The sequence below is a fragment of the Ischnura elegans genome, chromosome 1 (genome assembly GCF_921293095.1).
Source record: "Ischnura elegans chromosome 1, ioIscEleg1.1, whole genome shotgun sequence".
Taxonomy (NCBI): domain Eukaryota; kingdom Metazoa; phylum Arthropoda; class Insecta; order Odonata; family Coenagrionidae; genus Ischnura; species Ischnura elegans.
In genome coordinates this window covers 157,566,353-157,588,494 of record NC_060246.1, presented here as the reverse complement: position 1 = coordinate 157,588,494, position 22,142 = coordinate 157,566,353, and positions in this window count along the sequence as shown.

Here is a 22,142-nt window from a genome sequence, read left to right as displayed (position 1 = left end):
TAATCAATAATGTTCCAAAGAGTGCCAAAGAAGCTTTGAATGCTGATGAATGTGAAACATGGAAATCAGCAATGGAAAGGGAAATGGATAATTTTGAGAAAAATGAGTGTTGGGAATTAGCGGATAGACCAAAGGACAACGTTATTGGAACCAAATGGGTATTCAGAATCAAGGAAGGGCTTGACAATGACGCCAACATTTACAAGGCTAGGATTGTAGATTTGGGTTAGAGGCAAGTTGAGGATGTTGATTACAATGACACCTATAGTCCTGTTTTAAGACGTCAAACTGTAAGAATCCTAATTGTTCTTGCTGTGATCAAAGGGTGGAACCTTCAACATCATGATATAGCTGCAGCATTCCTTAAAAGTAGCATTAAGGAAGATGTCTTTGTGTAGCAACCAGATGGTCTTGAGAGAAATTCAAAGTCTGTTTACAAGTTAAAAAAGAGTATGTATGTTTTAAACCAAAGTTCAAAGGATTGGAATATTTGTTTTGATAATGTGCTAAAGTCAATTAGTTTACAGAGATCTGTATGCGAGCCTTGTGTATATTTTTGTGAGAATATGCTAGTTGGAGTGTACGTAGATGATATGGTAGCTATTGGTCCTGTTGACATTTTGAATTGGTTTAAATCTGAGTTGAATGCTATATAGATTTCAACCCTTTAGCGCCTAGCGTGTTCATATGATCACAGCAAACATGTCTTGCGGATACCGTAGCAATGGAGTTCCACGGGGAAGGCAGCCTTACGAACGCTTCTTTCGATAAAGGTAATAAGGTATTTCTCATTCGTGACAATGTGATAAGGCGCTGGTTTTTCATAGCTTTTATGTTATTCTTTTCACTTTATGGCTGCGAGTGAAGAATTGTATGCCGATTATTATTTAGCGTGTCTGCAATGAAGGTACTTTGGATCACATTTTCACATCTGTAAATACTCTCGTTTGAAGCGTCGCACAGTGAGCGAAATGCCCAAAAAGGTGGCCAAAATAGGAAAATATGAACTTAGTATATAAGGTTTTTGAAACTTTGTATTGGCTAAAGGAAGAATGGAAGCATCCGAAAATACAATTGTAAAGGCTTGTGAATATGTTTACGCGTTGATAAACTACTGTGAAAGTGATCTCCACGTGAGTAAGAACAGCCACTGAGCAGCGCAAGAATAAGTACTTGTACTTCATAATAACGCTACTGCTGGTGTAATCGGGCGATTTTCGTTCTGTAAAATGGATTTAGCCAAGCAATATAATTGCAATCTAAATAAATTTTGAAAAAATTGCTATAGGTTAAGAAATTGGCCGCATTAAAGTTTTTTTTTGACTAAAATTAATAGAATATATTTCGAAAAATTATTAAAAATTAAGTCATAAGTTTAGCATTCTGTCGTATTCTGCGTACTAACAAACATATCATCAATCTTACACATTTAATAGTTGTTATGAAACAAAAATTTGCTACCCCAAACTGCCCCTCGCGAATTTTAAGCCATTTAATTAAGATAATCACATGGCCACGCGCCGGGTTCCTGAGTCGGTACTCTACACGCTCATTATGTTTCCGTTAAAAACATGAATATTTTTATGCGAATGTGTTTAGTTATGAAATTCAATTAAGAGTATTTATTTTTAAGTTTCAAAAATTGTTAATACGTTTTGTTATTAACAATTAAAATTTTCAATGAGCCATCGAAAGACGATATAAATTTCACTTGTGATTTCAATAATCTCGATCTATATATTTCGACGATTCCGATAATCTTCCGGTGAAAAGTACAATTTGTAGTTTCATATTTTTTAGGAGGAATATGGGCTTGGCTTGGAGACGATTGGGGGAAGAGTCTAATTGGTTTTCAACGCGGTGAATCGGCTGTTTGGTTTACGGGGAAGGATTCGGTTGCTGTTGTGCTGGGACGGGGAGGGTGCACCATGCATGCACCCTTCTCCCAACTTGTTTGTGGGCTCATGTCCGTGATTTACAATGTTTCTTCCTTCACTGTACAAATGACACATTGTATCTTTCTACTGTATTTAATTCTGTCAACCGTGAGGCGGATCGGGGGATATATGCACATGCCATATTACTAGTACGTATAGTAGGATTCGATGCTTCATACATCTGTCCAACAGACTGCACATAAAAAGTTGGCAAGACCGATAGCCTGATTTAATACCAGCAATGGAGATTAGGAAGAAATATTTTCAGGAGGGATTCAGGTCTCACCTAGGCCTCATTGTTGACAGGCCAAAGCAAAGTTTTGGGAGTAGCAATGGCGGAAACACAGCTCGTCGTTTCTTTGAAAATAGCAGCGTTTCTGCGTCCATTAATGGCTTGGAATTAAATTTGATTGATCGTATGCATACCATTTTGCAAGTCATATCCTGCGGCCATCAAATAGATGTAGACATATTTGAGGAGTATGCAATTGAAACTGCCCGTTTATTCGTGCGCTTATATCCCTGGTTCAACATGCCAACAAAGGTGCATAACTACTTGTACATGGAAAGGAATTAATTATAAAATCCTTATTGCCCATTGGGCAGACGTCAGAAGAAGCCCAAGAGGCGTGCAATAAATATTTTAAGACGTTTCATGAAGATTTTGCACGGAAATGTTCACGCTGAAAAAATATGCAAGATGTTTTTTGCAGGCTGTTGTTTTTTTCAGATCCGTTAATAAGCAGCCAAAGGCCATTGCCAAAAAAGAAATTGCAATGCTTAAGCAACTGCAACTGTTGCTTATGATAATGCCACCGAGTGTTACAATGGCTGAAGCTTCGTGCTCATCCTCATCGACCTCTCCTGGAGTATGTGCCTACTCTCCAGTAAACTCATTATCTCCACCTAAACTCATTGCTTACAAAGATGATGTCAGTGCAATAATTAACATTTGTTTGTATCATAAATTTAATTGCTACGCATTTAACTGCCCTTTCATTGTTGTTCATAAAATACTGCCAGATAAATTTTTTGTTCATCTATGTTATTCCATTATTCATTCATATTTTTGTAAACTTAAAACTACTTACTTTGCCTATATTTCGTAGTTTGTCTTATTTATTCTGAACTTTATTTATTTATCATAATTCATCTTTTGTTAATTCTTCAATCCTATAACGTAATTAATATGCCACATTATTTAATCTTTATTCTTACGATGAACGAGTCAAGATCCCCTCACTTGAATTATTAAGTCCACCATTTTGGATCAGTTATTGCTTTTTTTAAATTGTGACTTCAGAATCGCACTCAGCAACCTTTAAAACATATAAAACGTCATCTTTTAGGCCATATAGCAATGATTTTTAGTTTTGACCTCCTTTTGGGGCATTTCGCCCACTGTGCGTCGCTACAAATTATATCTAGGTTCTCCTTTACAATGTAGCTGCAAATAAAATAACTCATGCAATACTATTATGTAACAATATCAGTCAGAAAGCCATGAAACCGGAGTGTGGAGTTTTACAATGTAACAAAGATGTTTCACGGTTTTTTTCTCTGTGTAATGATTCGACTAAAATTCATTGATGTGTGGGTCCCTTCAAGAGGTAGACGTTCTTTTCTTCTACTAAAAGGCTGAGATATAATACAATCACTCGCTTTATATTCAATATTGAACGTGACGTGTGGGATACACGTGCATCGGAGACAATAAACTCTAATAGGAAAGTATGCTTAGATTTACCACGGCAATTATAATTGAAATCTTTATACATTATTGATTCATTGCGACTGTTTTAGAGGAATGACTCTTCAAGAAGTTCTATCTGCACTGGTAGATGACCAGGACGATGTTTTAGGCATCTTAATAGAACCTCCACAGAGTAACGTGTTATCTGACGAAGATTCAGCGGAGGAGGATGGCGGTGGCTTCATTGATAATCTGTCTGGTCGTCAACTTCGAGCAGGTGCTGAAATATTAGTAAGTACTCAACGAGGGGAATGTGAAAGTGATGGACTTGAGACGAGTGACAAACGGGTAAACTCAAAGAGGAAGAAAGTGAAACGAGTATTGACTACTTGGAAAGATGAAGATCTCTGTGTAAAAAAATAATTATTTCCGGACACAAATTATTGTGACATTGGTGAGAAGTCGCCTACTGAAATTTTCGAGTTGTTTTTTGATGATGAATTAATTAACTTCCTAATTTTGCAGTCAAAAGATTATGCCGAATTGCAGAATTTTCGTAATTTGAATAAAACAGCTGCTGAAATGAAGGTCTTCCTGGGAATTTTGATCCTCTCGGGTTATAATAATAATGTTCCCAGTAAACGTGATTACTGGGATTCATCTGGTGACTTAAGTAATGAATTTGTTGTGAATGCTATACGCCGCGATAGATTTTTACAAATATCTAGGTTCTTACACTGTGCAAATAATTGCCAGCCTAATGCAGAAGATAAAATGAGGAAACTGAGGCCAATTATGAATATGTTGAAAAACCGATTTCTAGCTATGTTCCGTCCTGAGGAGCATCTGGATTTTGATGAGTGCATGATTGAATATTTTGGATTTTTACAAATATCTAGGTTTTTACACTGTGCAAATAATTGCCAGCCTAATGCAGAAGATAAAATGAGGAAACTGAGGCCAATTATGAATATGTTGAAAAACCGATTTCTAGCTATGTTCCGTCCTGAGGAGCATCTGGATTTTGATGAGTGCATGATTGAATATTTTGGACGACACCCGTGTAAACAGTTTCTACGCGGTAAGCCTATAAGGTTTGGCTATAAAGTATGGTCTCGAAATACCACTGCCGGATATTTAGTGAACTTTGATGTTTATCAAGGTAGAAACCCTGCATCAAATTCTGAGTACGAGAAAATGGTAGGGAAGTGTGCTGCACCTCTTCTACAAATGCTGGACGGAATTAAACAAGAAAAAAAGAACCTTGCCTATAAACTATATTTTGATAATTTATTTACCGGGTTTGAACTTCTAAAAGAGCTTAGGTCTAGGGGCTATTGAGCCACTGGAACTATTAGAGAAAACCGTATTCCAAAAGACTGTCCAATAATGCCATCTAACGAAATACGCAATAAACAAAGGGGTTTTTTTTTGTAAAGTGGGTAGACAATTCCACAGTTCGCGTGGCTACCACCTGCCATAGCATTCAGCCCGTAGCTCTTGTGCGGCGATTTTCACGGGCAGAAATGAGGAATGTTTGCATTCCTCGCCCATCAGTGATTTCAGAGTACAACCGTTACATGGGGGGAACGGACAGAATGGACGAGAATGTGTACTACTACAGAATAGGGATAAGAGGTAAAAAGTGGTGGTGGTGCATATTCACATGGCTAGTGGACGTGTCATTGAACAATGCGTGGGGTCTTCATAAGAAATCAGGAAAAACGCTCTCACTACTACAGTTTCGTCGCAGCATCGTCCAAGTGCATCTGAAAAAATACGAAAATCCTCCTATTAGTGTAGGGCGGTCTTTGATATCAAGGAATAGTAGTATCCACGTCCGAGTAAGTGATGAAATTCGCCTGTAGGGTATTGGCCATTTGATTGAACTATGCAATCGACGACGCTGTGCAGGTGAATATTGCCAAATTACTATTCGTACCCAATGTGTGAAATGTGGCTTAGGGCTTTGTGTACCGTGTTTTGCAAGCTTTCACAAAAAATGAATTTCTTTGCTGTTCACATTACGTTTATGCCTTATGGCTGTAAATTTGACATGGCCATATGACATATATTTATTATGACATGGCTTAATTTGTTAATACCATAAACCCTTTGTCCAGAAGAGCAAATAAATATGACTTAAAAATTGATGTTTTATATTTTTCAAAGACTTTATCCGGGGAGCAAGATAAATGCAGTGATCTTTCGAAGAGTTGAATTACGCGAGATGCTACTGCCACGGTATCCGCCTAGCGTGATCATATGGACACAAGTCATTTTCATGAAACCACTGCACATATTTCTATAATATTTGGGATGTGTTTTTAAGTAAATAGCGATCAATTCCTGAAAAGAGGAAAAAATCGGAGGAAAAAATATTCCGGCGTTAAAGGGTTAAGGATGTTGGACAAATTAAGAGTTTCTTGTCCATGTCTGTGACTGTAACCAAAGGTGAGGCGCATGTTGATCAATGTAAATGCATTGATAATCTGTTGCATGAATATAATTTGGAAAATGTGAATGGTTGTGTAGCTCCTTTAGATATAGGAGATAAGAGAATTTCAGAAGAAGTAGATACCTGTAATCAAACATTGTATCAAATAGCAGTAGGAAATTTGCTCTACATAGCAAATAATATGAGACCTGACATTTCATTTGCTGTATGTAAGTTGGGTCAATATTCACAAAAACTTAGTGTAAAAGACTGGCAGGGAGTTAAGAAGGTGTTCAGGTATTTAAAGAAAACTAGAAATGCGAAATTGTGTTTTAAAGCTGGTGACATATCTTTTGAGTGTTTTTTGTGATGCTGACTATGCTAATTCAGAAGAAAGAAAATCAATGTCTGGTCATGCAAGTAAATTTGCTGGTTCTCCTATTTTATTGTCTAGCAAGAAACAGCAAGTAGTTGCTACGTCAACTGTAGAAGCTGAATTTATTTCTATGGTAGTTTGTGCAAAAGAAATGTTATGGTTGTACAATTTTTTCAATGAACTTAATGATTGTAATGACATTAACTTGCCAATCACAATTTTTTGTGACAATCAAGGTGCAATATATGTTAGCTCCACTTATGCGCTGTCTGATAAAACAAAACATATTGATGTTCGTTACTTGTTCCTTAAAGATATTGTGGCCAAAGGGTTAATTAATTTTGCGTATTTGCCATCAAAGGAAAATGTGGCTGATATCTTTACCAAGGCATTGTCAGGGGAGGCTACATCAAAGTTTCGGAATTTGTTGGGGATTATTGACTAAATTTGATTTTTTTGTATTACTTGTATTCAAATTTTTTATGACAAGGGGAGGTATTGGAATTAATATTTTATATTATTATTGTGTGTCATATAAATTTGAATCTGTGAAGTTGATTATCTTTTCGCCATTCTTTTGTTTTGTTCTAGAACTCTCTCTTCCGTTAGTTGAGTGTACAACGTGTGGTGTACAATGGCGGGTAGCTCGTTATGTGACTGATATAACATGCGATATTTTGAATTAAAGCGCTTTTGACATGAAATGTGAGGAGTTGTTTTCTGATAGTTACAGCAACAACCATATCTGTTTTGCTTATAGCATTGTGAGATACGCAAGCATTGGGCACAAGTTACCAACATTCCCTTAACCTACTATTTTCTAGCTCCACATGAAGCAGCTATTTACTTTGCATCCCTCAACTGCATGGAGTTAAGAAATTCACTTGAAGCAACACTTTGGGGTCTTATCATCTGGTAACATTTCTGCATTAGTTACTAATGTACCTATACGTTTAAAGCCCCTATCTGCCATGACTAATACCCCTGATTGAAGAATTTCTAGGAACTCACAATTCAGGGATGCATCCGGGATTAAAATTTTTTTATTTTTTAGCATATGGCAAGCAATTTTGTTCATGGAGAAAGAAAAATATATACGTAGCTCGATCCTTGCCATATGCTGAAGCTGATTAGAAACACTCTAGCTAGTGAAAGGGTGTTAGTGGATGGTCAAGGAAGAGAAATTAAGTGGCAATTTATCGAAGAGTGTGAGGCAATACAATCTAGCCAGGGACTCCATGTGGGTAACAAGCTCCGAAAGCAGCATGTGCAGTGGTATTGGGAGAAGATGAAGGCGAGGTTGGCTGCTCAAACTCTCAGCCGCAGCGTTGCTGACGCCTTGAAATACTAGAGCGGTGACCTTCATCTTGCTTCTTTCGACGGTTCTGAAGGAACTATTAAATTCATAAGACAATTCAATGATTTACTCGATTTAATGAACAGCAGGAATTTATTGTCGAAAGGATTTAAGGCCCCAGTTAAAATGAATAATCTGAGTACATGTCATTCATGGATGAACGCAGAAATTACATCTGATCATTAAAAACATTAAATGGAGTGAGTCTCGTGGAGAGCAGGAGAAAGACCGGTTTCCAGGGATTTCTTGCTGCTCTTGAAAGTGTAAAAGGAATGGTGAAATATCTTGTGGTTACTGGAAAATTAAAGTTTCTAATGACATATAAACTTAGCCAGGATCATGAGGAAACTTTTTTTATTTATATCAGAAGCAAAGGTGGGTTTAACAACAACCCTACAGTTAAGGCAATTTCAGGCTGCATATAAAATACTCCTGTTAAAAAATGAATTAGGTTTGTTTGCCTCTGGTAATTGTGAGCCTGAAGATAATACAAAAATACTGTTTATATATAGTGCCATTCCCTCCAAGAACCCTCACATTCCAAAAGCAGACTTCCCTGGTTGGGATTTGGAGTCCTCAGATGCCCAAGGTGATGACTCCATGTTTGTCACTGAGGAACATAATTATTCCCTCCTTTCAAAATCAAAAGTAATACCAGGATATGTTGATGATGTCGTGGGTTAAATAGATGGTTTTGTCAGCAGAAAACTGTCCAGGACAGTTCGGTGTGAAGAATGTCTGCAGACAATTCATAATGACAGTGTTGATACATCCAATAGAGTGATTATTGCCAAAAATTATGGTGGACTAACATCACCGACTATAAGTATTGTGCATATTTGTAAAGTCATTGAAACAGTGGTACGTGGGTACCATGTGAGTGGTCGCATTACCTCCTCCAAGATAATGCAGAGAATTGAAGTAGATTCGATAAGGAGTTAGTGGAAAGAGTGGATGTGTTCCCGAATATGGTAGACCATGCAATCGATCAATGCCCTCTGAACGACCACAGGATCTTATTAATTAAGTCTGTGATATTTCAGTTTGCGTCAATCAGATTGTACCACTGGGGAAAGATGGTCACTGAAGAACTTCAGCAAGGTAGATGCAGAAGCATAAATACAAAAGTAGTTTTGTTTGAAGGACATTGAGTGGATGTGTGTAAACTTAACTGATGTGTATTTTTATCATGTGCTGGACATAATCCTTGCTCCGATTTATTTTAAATAGATTCTTTCACTTTGATCAACTAATGATAAGTAAGGTGATTATATGTACTGTTTGATGTGTTTGTCATTAAGAGCACTAACTTTACCAGTGCCCCTTCGAAAGACTTGGACGGCGGGAGTCATAGTGCAAGTGTTAAAATACTGCTTGTGTTTATGTGTTTTGATTCAAGTGCTGCGTTTCTAGTTTGCTTTCATGTATTTTAAAAGCAAATCAATTTTTTCCTTGTCTATTGTCATGAATTTAATGCCTCCACTTATTACTTTGCATGAGGTGGCTCTTCCAAATTCTTTAAACTCTTTGTGAAATTCTTAGACACTGTCTATAAAAACTTAATTCCAGGCAGTCTTTCCATGGATAAATGTAATTTTTATATTACAATGTAAAATCTGGAAATACCATGACCAACACATATCACAAGTCACCTGTTAATATCTGCTGTGTCTAATCATATTGATTGTAGTGCTGCATTTACACCTCATTGTTTTTTTAAATTAATCTGTTTTCTCCATTGCCATACATTTATTCCTCCACATCCAATAGTATGTGAACCGACTCTTTTGAACTAATTTAATAATTTGCTACATTTTTTTCCAGCCATCAAATATTTCTTTAACAATTTATAACATGTAATACGTTCACTTTACCTGTTCCCCGTAGAATGTTTTGACTAAATAAATGTTTCACGTCATATGTAGAAACCATTTTTTGGGGGCCAGTAATGTCTACTTACATCTATTTCCAAACTAAAATTCAGACCCCAGTTTTCCTCATATTGCATACTGTTTATCCACAAAATGTTCCCCTTTAATGGACTTATTTGCACCTATGTTACATAAGTACTAAAATGTTGAATTTTTTATCTAATGTTTCCCTTATATCACTTGTTAGTTTTACCTTCAAATTTAGTTAGGCTCTGGAAATAAACATCATGATAATGTAACATTATGTATGAAAATGAATATTTATTGAAAAGAATATAGTAACATTGAGTTCAGCATGTAGTGACCAATAACTGATTCAGTGGATACAGCTTGTTTGACTTCTCCTGGAGTGTTGTGACTTTCCGTCTTGTAATCACATGTATTGATTTTAAACAGACTAACAGAGGAGTCAATCTAAAATCGTACATTGCGGCTTCCTTGATTGGCATCCAGTTTGTCACGACTCAAGACAATATTGGGCTTCAGTGTATGTAATACAGCTTTTGCCCAACTGGGTTCCAGATTTGTTCTTTTTTGTATAAAAAATGACCCATTTAATTGAACACTGTTGCTTTCGATTGAATGTTGTAATCAATTTTTAAGCATGCTTTACAAGTTCTCCCTGCCTTATCTCGGTCCTACTCAATTAGCTGGAAAATTTATATAATCAAAATGTACAATTACCCCTACAGTAAAAAGCATCAACTGTATTTTTTAGTCCACAAGGAAGCCCATTACACTTGAAAAAATGTGTAATCTTAATGCTTTGATTAATTTGCAAATACGTCCATGCTAGAAAAAGTGGAAATAGTTGAAAACTACGTGTTATTTTACTTTCCACGGTGAAGCAATTTTACTATCATTATATAAAATACAGGTGTCACATTGTCCAATATTATAAATTCACCCAAATATTTTGAAAACGTATTATTCCTGAGGAAACGTATGCTTTGCAAGTCATGAAATAGGTCCCTAGTATAGAGAAACATGTTTGCCTAATGTAGTCATAGGGAATATTATGCAAAATTTACATTTAAATTTAACTGTTTCAGAAATTCTTTGGAAAAAATAAATACTTGACCATTTAAGATCCTCATAAACATAAAAAAGACAAAAATAAAGATTTGCGAAATACATATCGTTGTTGAAAAATTACATCATACTTAAGAGAAAATTGAAAATAAATAGTAGATATATAAGTCCAATAATAATTTTTTCAGAGTGTTTGTTACAATTCTCGAGTTTTCTTGAAGTAATTGAGCCCGATTGTATTCATTTAGCTCTCATTGTATCAACGTAATACGGTAACTTCAAGCCACCCGCGCTACGGTAGATTTAAATTTCCCGCACTTATTCCCACGGTCACATGGGGTGCGTTCCGAATCACGCATCATGTGCATCAATGCGCATCAGGCCGTTCCGAATCAAGCATTGATGCGCATTGATGCGGCCCTGCATCGAGCATATTTCGAGGTTTCGGAAGCATCAACTCGCATCGGAAATTCTTGATGCAGTTGATGCGAAGGCGAAAATGGGCGCAACCTTTAAAATTGTGATTGTGTGTTTGGTGTTTGCATAGGGTGTTTACACGACTCTATTGTGCTTCTACGATCTGAGGAAAGAGTTGAAGGAGTTATAGTTATTAGTTTTTGAAATAATAAGTCCATATAAAATGGAAAATGGGGAAATCTATACCCGATGCGTTGAAGTGTGAGTGTATACACACATATGTAACTTGTTTACAACCGTAATTAATTTCATTGGTGGTAAAAATGCAAAATACGATCTATAATTTCACACATTGAAATGCAGGCGTGGCAGTTTTAACCGTAATTTTGGTTCTGTACACTAACTTGTGGAAATTTTCGACACTAACGTTATATTGTGAAAATATAAGCTGAAAAGCTACATCAGGGAGTGTTTATAGCACAGAGACTGTGGTTTATAGTATAAATAGTATCTTCAAAATAACTATATAAGACTTTGTTCGTCGGAATATTACAATTGCTTACGCTTTGCATTATCTCACTGGTCTATCATTTGAAGGCATATATGTTGCAAATTATTGCTATTTTGCCAAACGTTTATTAGCTATACATGCGAAACTATACATTCATTGCGAGTGAATTTGCTCGGTGGGTACTAAAATTATTTTCCCCTGCTAAAGAGATTAGTTCACGTTATAGTACCACAAGTAAAGGGACATTCAGGGTAGTGATGCCGTGATAAATAACATCATCAATTAATTTATTTATGTAAGGATCATGGATGTGTGCTTGAAGAATCCCATCGAGTTGATTGACTATTCAGTGCAATTATTTTTTCATAGCATGTGATTTGGTAAGCCCGGATAAATACGTATTGCAGTACTTCAGTTAGTTTATAAATTGGCTCCAAATACTCTTTAATCGACGCATTGATGACGCGGCCAACTTATTTTCAGTGTCCTCCTAAATGCTATCCAACTAAAGGCACACTTCTATCAATGGTATCAAAAGTAATAGGTTTCCAAAATGGTTCTCAGTTGAACTTGGGTATTTGTCTTAAGAAGCTGCATCATCAAGCATTGAAAAGTATACAAAAACATTGAAAATCCGCAATCACCATAACTATAGTGATTACCGGTTTTTAATGTTTACGTTCAATTTTCAGTCATAATTACAACATAAAAAATTTTGTAAGATCAGAAGGAAATGCTAATTTCTATTTGATGAATGCCACTCTAAGTAAATGGACAATGCCCAACTATCCAATCCACAAAATGTACTTAATTTTATTATGATTTAGGCTTTTTTATGGACTCGGAACAGTAAAATATGTACCTATGTTGAAAAATGAGGCATTGACCTACACTCCAAGAACTATTTTAACATGTTGTAGCTATTTATTTCTTAACTTTGCAACTATAGGTTACAAGCACAACAACCTCCCTTCAACTATAGTTGCTTCCATCAGCTACAAAATTGTATTCATTAATGAAATTTAAATGCTTACCATTGTTAAGCCCATTTGGAAGCACATTTGATACCGCATTTTGTTGACATGTAATCAGCAATTATTTTTTCCTTTGGCAACAGTTTTTTTAACAAAATGATGTCTAACCTCTGTTCTTTGACCTTCCATCTCCACAATTTGCATTTTTTACTGCAGACTAGTCATCATTGCATACATGCACCACATCAGTACCAAGTTTTTTAATGCAGTTCTTTCCAACGATTTCTTTTATGATTCTGGAGAGTACAATACCATTTTTTGCTCCAGCTGCCTAACTTAGATACTCGCCTTCTATTGTATACATGGCCACTACACAGCACTACTTTTTGTTTTCCCAAGCTACTTCTCCGCCATTAACTATAAACTTGTCATGTATCCAGTACAGGATACTCAATCTATTTTGTCAATGGCTCTGTAATTACAATTTTGTCTGTGTATCCCTCCAGAAAGGTTCCTGACTAAGAATAAGAAATAAGATAATTTATAGTTCCCTTCAAATATCTTAATATACTCTTTGCATACGCCCAGTATTGCATTGTAAAATCATCAATAAACCTTCTTAACTTTGACACTGCAAAGACGAGATCTGGCCTTGTACAAATCATTGCAGACATAAGACAACCAATCAAAACTAGAAATGGAACATCAGGAAAAGTTTTTGGCTCACTGCAGGAGCTACATTCAAACCTGCTTCTATGAGACAAAGGTTGATTCCAGGTCAAGTTAGTAGATGACAAGGAGATTATGTGATCTGGTAATTTTCGAGCCTTTCCATTTTTTAAAGAAAACGTCTCTTCTGCTTCTCCTCCCTCGCTTCCAAACACTGACTCATTTTCTTGATTACTCTCAAAACTAGTGTCTACATTAGTTGGAACTTTGTCATTACCCTCACAACTTGATTCAGGGATGGAGTCTTCATTACTTGATATTCTGATATTCCCCTCACTTCTTGGGTACCTTTGTGAGTTCAGCACTGCCATTCTCTCCACTGTCAGGTTGAGGCTAGTAACTAATTATCCCTTATCCCCCTAAGAGCCTAGGTAGAATAAAAGAGTTACCAAGAGATATTTGGACAGGTTTGAGCTCCCTAAACATATTTACAAAGAATACTACATCACATGCTTCGATGAATCTTCCCGCTATATCAGGGTCAGCCAAAAAATACCACTCCTCAAAATTGCCAATACTTTTTGGATTTGGCATCCAGCATCTTTCATTGCTCTTTAGCCACATAAGCATAGAAAATACATCTAAATACTTTTAGATGCCTTCGATTAAATTTTCATTCAGACCATCTCTCCTCAGGTAATGCATTCCCTCCAGCTTTGGATGGTACTGTTTCGAGATATACAGCTGCTCAACAAGCTTCAACCCAATAATATTTTAGTAAATTGGTGCCAGAGAGTTTGTACCTAGCTTTCTATTAGCTCAGCTAATCATTTCTGCTTGAAGATTATAAGATTTTGGAGTTTAACCTTTTATCGCTCATGCCCTTAACCTCCCCTGTTATGCCTGGCCCATATATTCACCCCCATAATCTGTATGCAGGCATTTCATATTGTTCCCTGTCTCATTCTCCATGCTAGCCTTAAAAATTGTATAGCATTGTAGGACTAAATGAGACTCCTTACTTTTAATAAAGAAAACAAAAACCTTTCTTGTGCAGTCATCAGTGAAGGTGAGCATATATTTTACATGAATAGTATACCTATATTTTCACCTATAATACCATCAGACCACACAATTCTGAGAGGATCAGACTTAATTTATTACATACAGCTTCCATTCTAGCACTTATCTCGAATCATTTCTTTGCTAACTTGCCATCAACATATGCTATACAAGGCTGAAATTTATTATTAGGGGGACAATCCACACCAGTGACAACCACATTTTAAACTGCATGTTACTCTGTCACAAGTCTGCTACTCTTGTGCCACAGATTTAGTAAACAGTCCTCTACTACTTTGACAGTCAATCCTACGTAAAAAGTTGCATTACTTTTACTTTCTGAATTGTTTCAAATCTTGACAACTGTTGGGTATATGTGGTACATTTATATTGCGCAGAACTGTTGCTGTTGCTGCGCATGCGCACGTTGGTGAGCGCATGTACCGCATGTACTACATACGATAGTTGGCGGGAGAGCCAGTCTCTCGCAGTCACTCTGAGCGAGTAAGTTGGTATGTGAGCCTGTGTGTTACCATGGGCCCAGGGGGCCATGGTGTGAAGTTCCGTAATGTATTTCTTTGTTGGCAATAAAGCCTAATTATTAAATCTATTAAGTTTTTACTCAATTGTTAACCTAAGAAACCTGAACGTGGTAGCAGAAGTCCGTGGTTAACGTGGTGGTTTCTTGGTTATTGTACGAGTGACGAAAAAATGGCGAAGTACAGTGATTTGGTTATACCGGTGTTTGACGGAGAAGAATACGGTATGTGGAAGAAACGTGTGACATTATTTTTGAAACTTAAAAAGTGTGACAATGTCATAATGAGAGGAAAAGTTTCATCGGACAAAGAGGATTGGGATGAAAATGATTTAAAGGCGATGAAATATATATACGGCGCTATTTCAAATAAGCAATTGGCATTTGTATGTGATAAAACGACGACGTACGATATAATTAAGAAGTTCGACAGTTTATATCTGAAAGAGTCAACAGCACTGCAGATTGTGTGTAGAAATAAATTGGAAAGATTGAGACTTAGAGATTACAGTGACTTGGCGAAATTTTTCAGTAACTTTGAAAAATTGGTAAATGAGTTGAAAACCGCTGGCGCGAGTGTTTCAGAGAAGGAAAAATTAAATTACATGTTGAACACGTTGCCTGACTCGTACAGTTACATTGGTGATTTAATTGACACGTTAAAAGAAGAGGATCAAACTGCTGACTATGTGAGGAATAAAATTCAAATGGCTGAGTTGAAAAATCAAAAATACGAGACTTCGGCTAGGAAAAGCAACGCATTCGCGGCGGATAAAAATAGGCAAGAGCGATAATGCTTCCAATGTGGTGAAGTGGGACATATACGAAGAGATTGCAGAAGTAGTGGACAAATGACAAGTAGCAGAGGCACATGGCGTTCATCACGATGCAGGCAAGGATCCGGAAGAAGAGGCTTCGTAAGGGGGCGTGGCAGCTTACATCGCGGGCAGCGCGGAGTATGGCACGGAGCATGCGCAGGCCAAGGACAGAAGAATGAAGAATACAGCGCATGGCTTACAACGGTTGCTCATCGTGCGGTGCATAACACTGAGATAAGTAATGTAGATCGTAATGAAATAAAGTGGCTTCTTGATAGTGGCTGTACAGACCACATCATTAATGATGATAGATATTTTGATAAATGTATTATTCTGAAGCAACCCATAAATGTTCATTTGGGTAATAATGAAATTCTAAAAGCCACAAAAATCGGAAATGTGTTAAGTTATTTTAATGCATTTGGCAAGAAGAATTTAGTTATTTAGAATATGAAGAATGTATTGTATGTTAAAGATATGCAATCAAACCTGATTAGCTACAGCAAAATAACTGTGGGTAATACAATTGTTTCTAAAGGTAAAATGACCAAAATTATTGATTTTAAAGGTAATATTACAGCAGTAGCTTTGGAAGTGAATGGTTTGTACATTATGTAAAGCAAAGTAAAATCAGGAACTTTGGTAAATGTTGCGAATAAAAGTGTTGATTCTATGACTCTAAACGAAAAATGGCATCGTTTATTGGGACATGTAAATTTTAAATATTTAAATATTTTGGTGAAAAATCAGTTGCTGGACGGTATTCCGAGTGAACTTGAATCAGACTTTTTGAAATGTAAATTATGTATTGAAAACAAAATGAGTAATGTTCCATTTGAGAATAATAGGAACAGAGCAAAAGATATTTTAGAAATTGTTCATACTGATGTTTGTGGACCTTTCCAAACCACGGGTCTTAAAGGTGAAAAATATTTTGTTTCTTTCATTGATGATTATAGTAAAATTGCTAAAGTTTATACGATGAAATCTAAAACTGAAGTTTTTGATTGTCTTGTTGAATTTGTGAATGAATGTGAAAATCTTACGGGTAAAAGGGTAAAATTTTTGAGATGTGATAACGGGAAGGAGTATTTGAATGGTGACATTTATAATTTTACCAGAGAGAGAGGTATTGTAATTAACAATTGTCCATCACATGTACATGAACTCAATGGAACAGCGGAACGGTTTAACAGGACCATAATGAATATGGCACGTTTTTTGTTAGCAGAAGCAAATGTGCACAAAAGGTATTGGCCAGAAATTATATTTACTGCAACGTATTTGAAAAATCGTACATTAGCCAATATTATTGAAAGAAAAACTCCCTATGAGATATTTTTCGGTAAGAAACCAGATGTTTCCAATTTACGTTTGTACGGAAGTACTGTTTTTGTTAGAGTTCCAAAACAGAAAAGATCTTCAAAAAGAGGATAAAAAGGCAGATATGGGTATTTTAATTGGTTATAGTAATGTTGGATACAGGGTACTAATAAATGGTACAGTCATAGTAGCGCGGCATGCAGATATTGTAGAAGAAAATGTTGTATGTATTGGATTAAATGAGAATGAATCTGATCATGAGGACAATGAAAACAGTGATTTGAAAGATGAAATTAACGATAGTTCTGAAAATGAATCATTAGAGTCAGAAACTAAGAGGGAAGCTGAAATTCGTAGATCTCAACGAGACAGGAATCCTCCTAAGAAACTTGATGATTATTATGTGTACAATAGCGGTATATTTGTAGAAATCACTTTCTCACCCACCATCTCAGATTTTGATGAAACTTGGCTTGTTTGTTCTACCCAAGAAGATGAGTCACCATGCCAAATTTTAACAATCTACCTCTTACCGTTTCCTTTTTATAGCCTTTTAAAGTTTTGCATTTCCGAAAATTCTAGCCTATGGATATCGCAAAATGGAGGACGCTTACGTTTCGAAAATTATTTTAACTTATTCATTTACCATTAAATCTCCATGAAAATTTATAGGCTTATTCTTAAAACAATGAAGATTATAGAAAAAAATACCTTAAACCTCTAAGTTAACCTACTAGGGTTGAAAAAAATATTTTGCTTGCATCTTTGTATTTTTTTTAAACGAAGACATAGTTTAGTGTAAAATTAAATATCATCGAAAGGGTATGTAATAATAACAAAAACTTTTTTTTCTAAATAATCCTTACTAAATGGGCTATCAAATGATGAAAAAATATTAATGGGATTTTTGACACCTTTGTTGTGTTTTATTATGTTGAATATAAGTTGTAACATTTCGGTTTTACCGATTTTACCATGTCCTAGAAGTATATATTTTTATACTAGAATTTGATAAATAGCCAGACATTCTATTAAAGCAAGCTTTCACTTTATAACAGTACAAGATTTGATAATAACAAATTTAATTGGATTTTTTTTTAATATTCCAAACTATCCATGGGTATCTCAAATATTACAAATTAATTGTAGCCTAGTAACTTAATTTCTCATGCATAGCAACCTTTGAGCCTCCTGAGCAAGTAACAACAGGCTTCAAGTAACAACAGACTTCAGTCAGGTATCTTTGTAGCCTGAGCTTCCTGAGCATGTAGCAACATGCTTTTCAAGTCTTAACAGGCAACTCTACAGCAGCTTGTTATCTCAGCTCTTGGCTCAGTCTGTTTCTGGTGCTCCTCGATGAAACATAGTGTACGTGAATTTACAGTAGGATTACTTATTTTCTCCAAATAGAGTGGTTTATTAACAGTATTACTTTATATACAGTTTAGTATTACTTTATAGAGGATTCAACATTAACTGACTGCAACCAAACTTGTTTCATAAAATATAAAGGTACCGAAAATGTAATTAAATTATCCGAAGAAGAAATCAATCTAATTAAACTAAGGACTGGGAAAGAGGATGATGGAGGGACAATTTGTTTTCACCATAAATATTATTACTTGAATAACTATGAATTTTTACAAAAGAAATGCTGTGATCCATACAAGAAACATAAGAAACCAATAACAAAAACACTGAGAGTAGTCACTGTACAGCAAAGCAAAGTATCAATTTTAAAGGGGTTCAAAATAAAACCAGGAGAAAAACTATGTGCCTCCTGTCGTAAAACCTTGTTTAAAACCCAACTCACTGATGATGGAAATGATAGTGACAGTGAACAATGCGAAGAGAATGGCAAACCTTATCTTGATATGCAAAAAGAAGAGGCAATTTCTTCTTTAAATACATCATTAACAGAAGTAGGTTGCTCGCCCTTCAAATTTCATGCACTAAATGATCACAGTAAACCAAATTACGCCAAAGTCAAACTTGAAAATTTGCAGAAAAATGTGAAGAAGAAAATTGAGTTAGTTCTTGATGTTGAAGTGCCTTTAGATAAAAACAAATTTAGAAAAGACTGTAGAAGAAAAGGCTGCAGACATGGACAAGCTAATTAATAACATAAAGGACAATCTACATTTAACAACAAAGAAAAAACAGATTCAGCTGCTGACTATACCAGCATCACTAGACTGGTCTAGGCAAAAAATTAAAGACACTTTTCAGGTTTCAGATTATTCGGTACGTCAAGCGCAGAAACTTTTAAAGGAAAAAGGCTAGTTAGCAGAACCAGACTCAAAAAGAGGGAAAAAACTTAAACCTGAAGTTGTTGAGTTGGTAAAACAATATTTTCAAAGTGATGAGCAGTCTAGAGTTTTGCCTGGGATGAAAGATGTTGTGAGCATAGGGAAAATACAATATGAAAGAAAACGGTTGGTCTTAGGCAACCTACGTGAACTTTATTCAAATTTAAAAAAAGAGCATCCAGCAATTAAAGTTGGTTTTTCTAAGTTCTGCTCTCTTCGCCCGAAATGGTGCGTTTTAGCAGGTGCCAGCGGCACCCACTCAGTATGTGTCTGCAATATTCATCAGAACGTAATATTATTAATTCATGCAGCACACTTTGAAGAAAACTACAAAGACCTGACAAAAATGTTGGTATGTGAAAACCCAAGTCGAGAATGTATGATAAGGCACTGTAGCCTATGCCCACCAAAGGAAAATCTAACAAGTTTTTTACTTACAAAATGGTTTTCAACCGACAGAACTCAAATGATTACTCAAACAGCAAAAATTGAAGACTATATTGAAGACCTAACATCCAAATTGGAAAAACATGTTCCCCACTCCTTCATTGCTAAGTCGCAATCAAAGTTTTTCAAAACACTAAAGGAATCTTCCAATGGAAACATTGCTGTAGTGTCATTGGACTTCAGTGAAAATTACTCGTTCACCATCCAGGATGAAGCCCAGGGATACCACTGGACATCTGACTCCTGCACTGTACACCCTATTATAGTTAACCTAAGCAGTGTTGTAAATGAAAGGTTAGTCTTGTCTCTTTGTATAATATCCGATGACATGAAACATGATGTTTGTATGGTCTACAAAATGAAAGAAATTGTGACAGAGTACGTTAAAGAAAATTATTCACATGTAACAGAGATTCACTACTTCAGTGATGGCTGTGCAGGCCAATATAAAAATAAATTTAATTTTATCAACCATTGCTTGCATGAACAAGATTTTAAGATCAAGGCACAGTGGTCGTTTTTTGCAACTAGCCATGGGAAGACTGAATGCGATGGAATTGGAGGCACCGTGAAAAGGTTGGCAAGAAAGTAAAGTCTTCAGAGACCTCTTGGAAATCAGATTCTGTCTCCATCACATTTGTACGAGTTTTGTAAATCAAACATTACTAAAGTTAATTTGTATTATATTTCTAAAGATGATATGCTTAAGACACGTTCTGACTTAGAAAAAACCTTTGAGGACATACAAACAGTCCCTGGAACCAGAAGCTTCCATAACTTTAAGCCGATAGACAGTTCAGGGAACTTGGAAGCAAGGAGGATCAGTTCCGATGAGAAACATGCCCTCACGTTTAACTTGAGGAATAAATCAACATCATTCGTGACAGAAGAAAATTTGAATCCATCATGCTACGTGGCTTGTAAATGTGATAATCTATGGTACTTTGGAATCATAACTGAAGTGAATAAAGAAGAAGGTGATGTGACTGTTCAATTTATGCATCCTGCAGGGCCATCACCATCATTTCAATGGCCAAAGCGAGAGGACATTTGCACCGTGCCGATACCTCATGTACTTGCAATTGTTGATCCTTCTTACACTTCGACCGGAAGGACCTATAGGTTTCCAGAAAAATGTGTCAGCTCAATTGAAGAGAAATTTTCAAAACTCCATTAAATGTTTCCTGTAAAATTTGGAATGTGATTAAGACGTTTGAAATATTAAATAGTTTATATAGGTAAGTTAACACCTATTGTTTATTTTTTATTTTTGAGTTTGTTTGAAATTAATCTTTGAACAAGATGATACAGGTTAAAATATGATGTCATGAATTGAATAATAAAATATACCTTCAGATATCCTTAATAATAGTGCAAGCCTAAAGATCATTATAATCCCTGGAAATCCTTATTGTTTAGTAAAATTGGACGAAAAAAATAAATTGGAAACCTAATATATAATGCAATGAAACTCAGCAAAGGAATCAAAACCCCATAAATTTTTTTAAAGCATTTGATAGCCCATTTAGTAAGGATTATTTAGAAAAAAAAGTTTTTGTGATTATTACATACCCTTTCGATGATATTTAATTTTACGCTAAACTATGTCTTCGTTTAAAAAAAATACAAAGATGCAAGCAAAATATTTTTTTCAGCCCTAGTAGGTTAACTTAGAGGTTTGAGGTATTTTTTTCTATAATCTTCATTGTTTTAAGAATAAGCCTATAAATTTTCATGGAGATTTAATGGTTAATAAAAAAGTTACAAATAAATTTCGAAACGTAAGCGTCCTCCATTTTGCGATTTCCATAGGTTAGAATTTTCGGAAATGCAAAACTTTAAAAGGCTATAAAAAGGAAACGGTAAGGGGTAGATTGTTAAAATTTGGCATGGTGACTCATCTTCATGGGTAGAACAAATAAGCCAAGTTTCATCAAAATCTGAGATGGTGGGTGAGAAAGTGATTTTTCTTTGGTTGAATTGATGTGGAATGACCCAAATATGACCCATGCCTACGATGGCATTTTACATTATTATTTGTATGTTTACGCATGCATAGGGTAGTATTATTGTTTTAGAAAAGAAGATTTTTTTGCATTAAGTAGTTCTTACATAGGTAATATGTACTAACTAATCGTGTTAATCAGAGAACGATTGTGTAGAGAGCGAAATCTTTAAGTCTTCGAGGGTATAAAATGAATGATTCTTCAGTAGTTAATAAATTATGGAAACATGTGAAACGCCCGGGATGAATAAATGGGCTACCTACAAGCGAGATAAATATGGCCCATGTCTAAGTTGGCATTTTAGA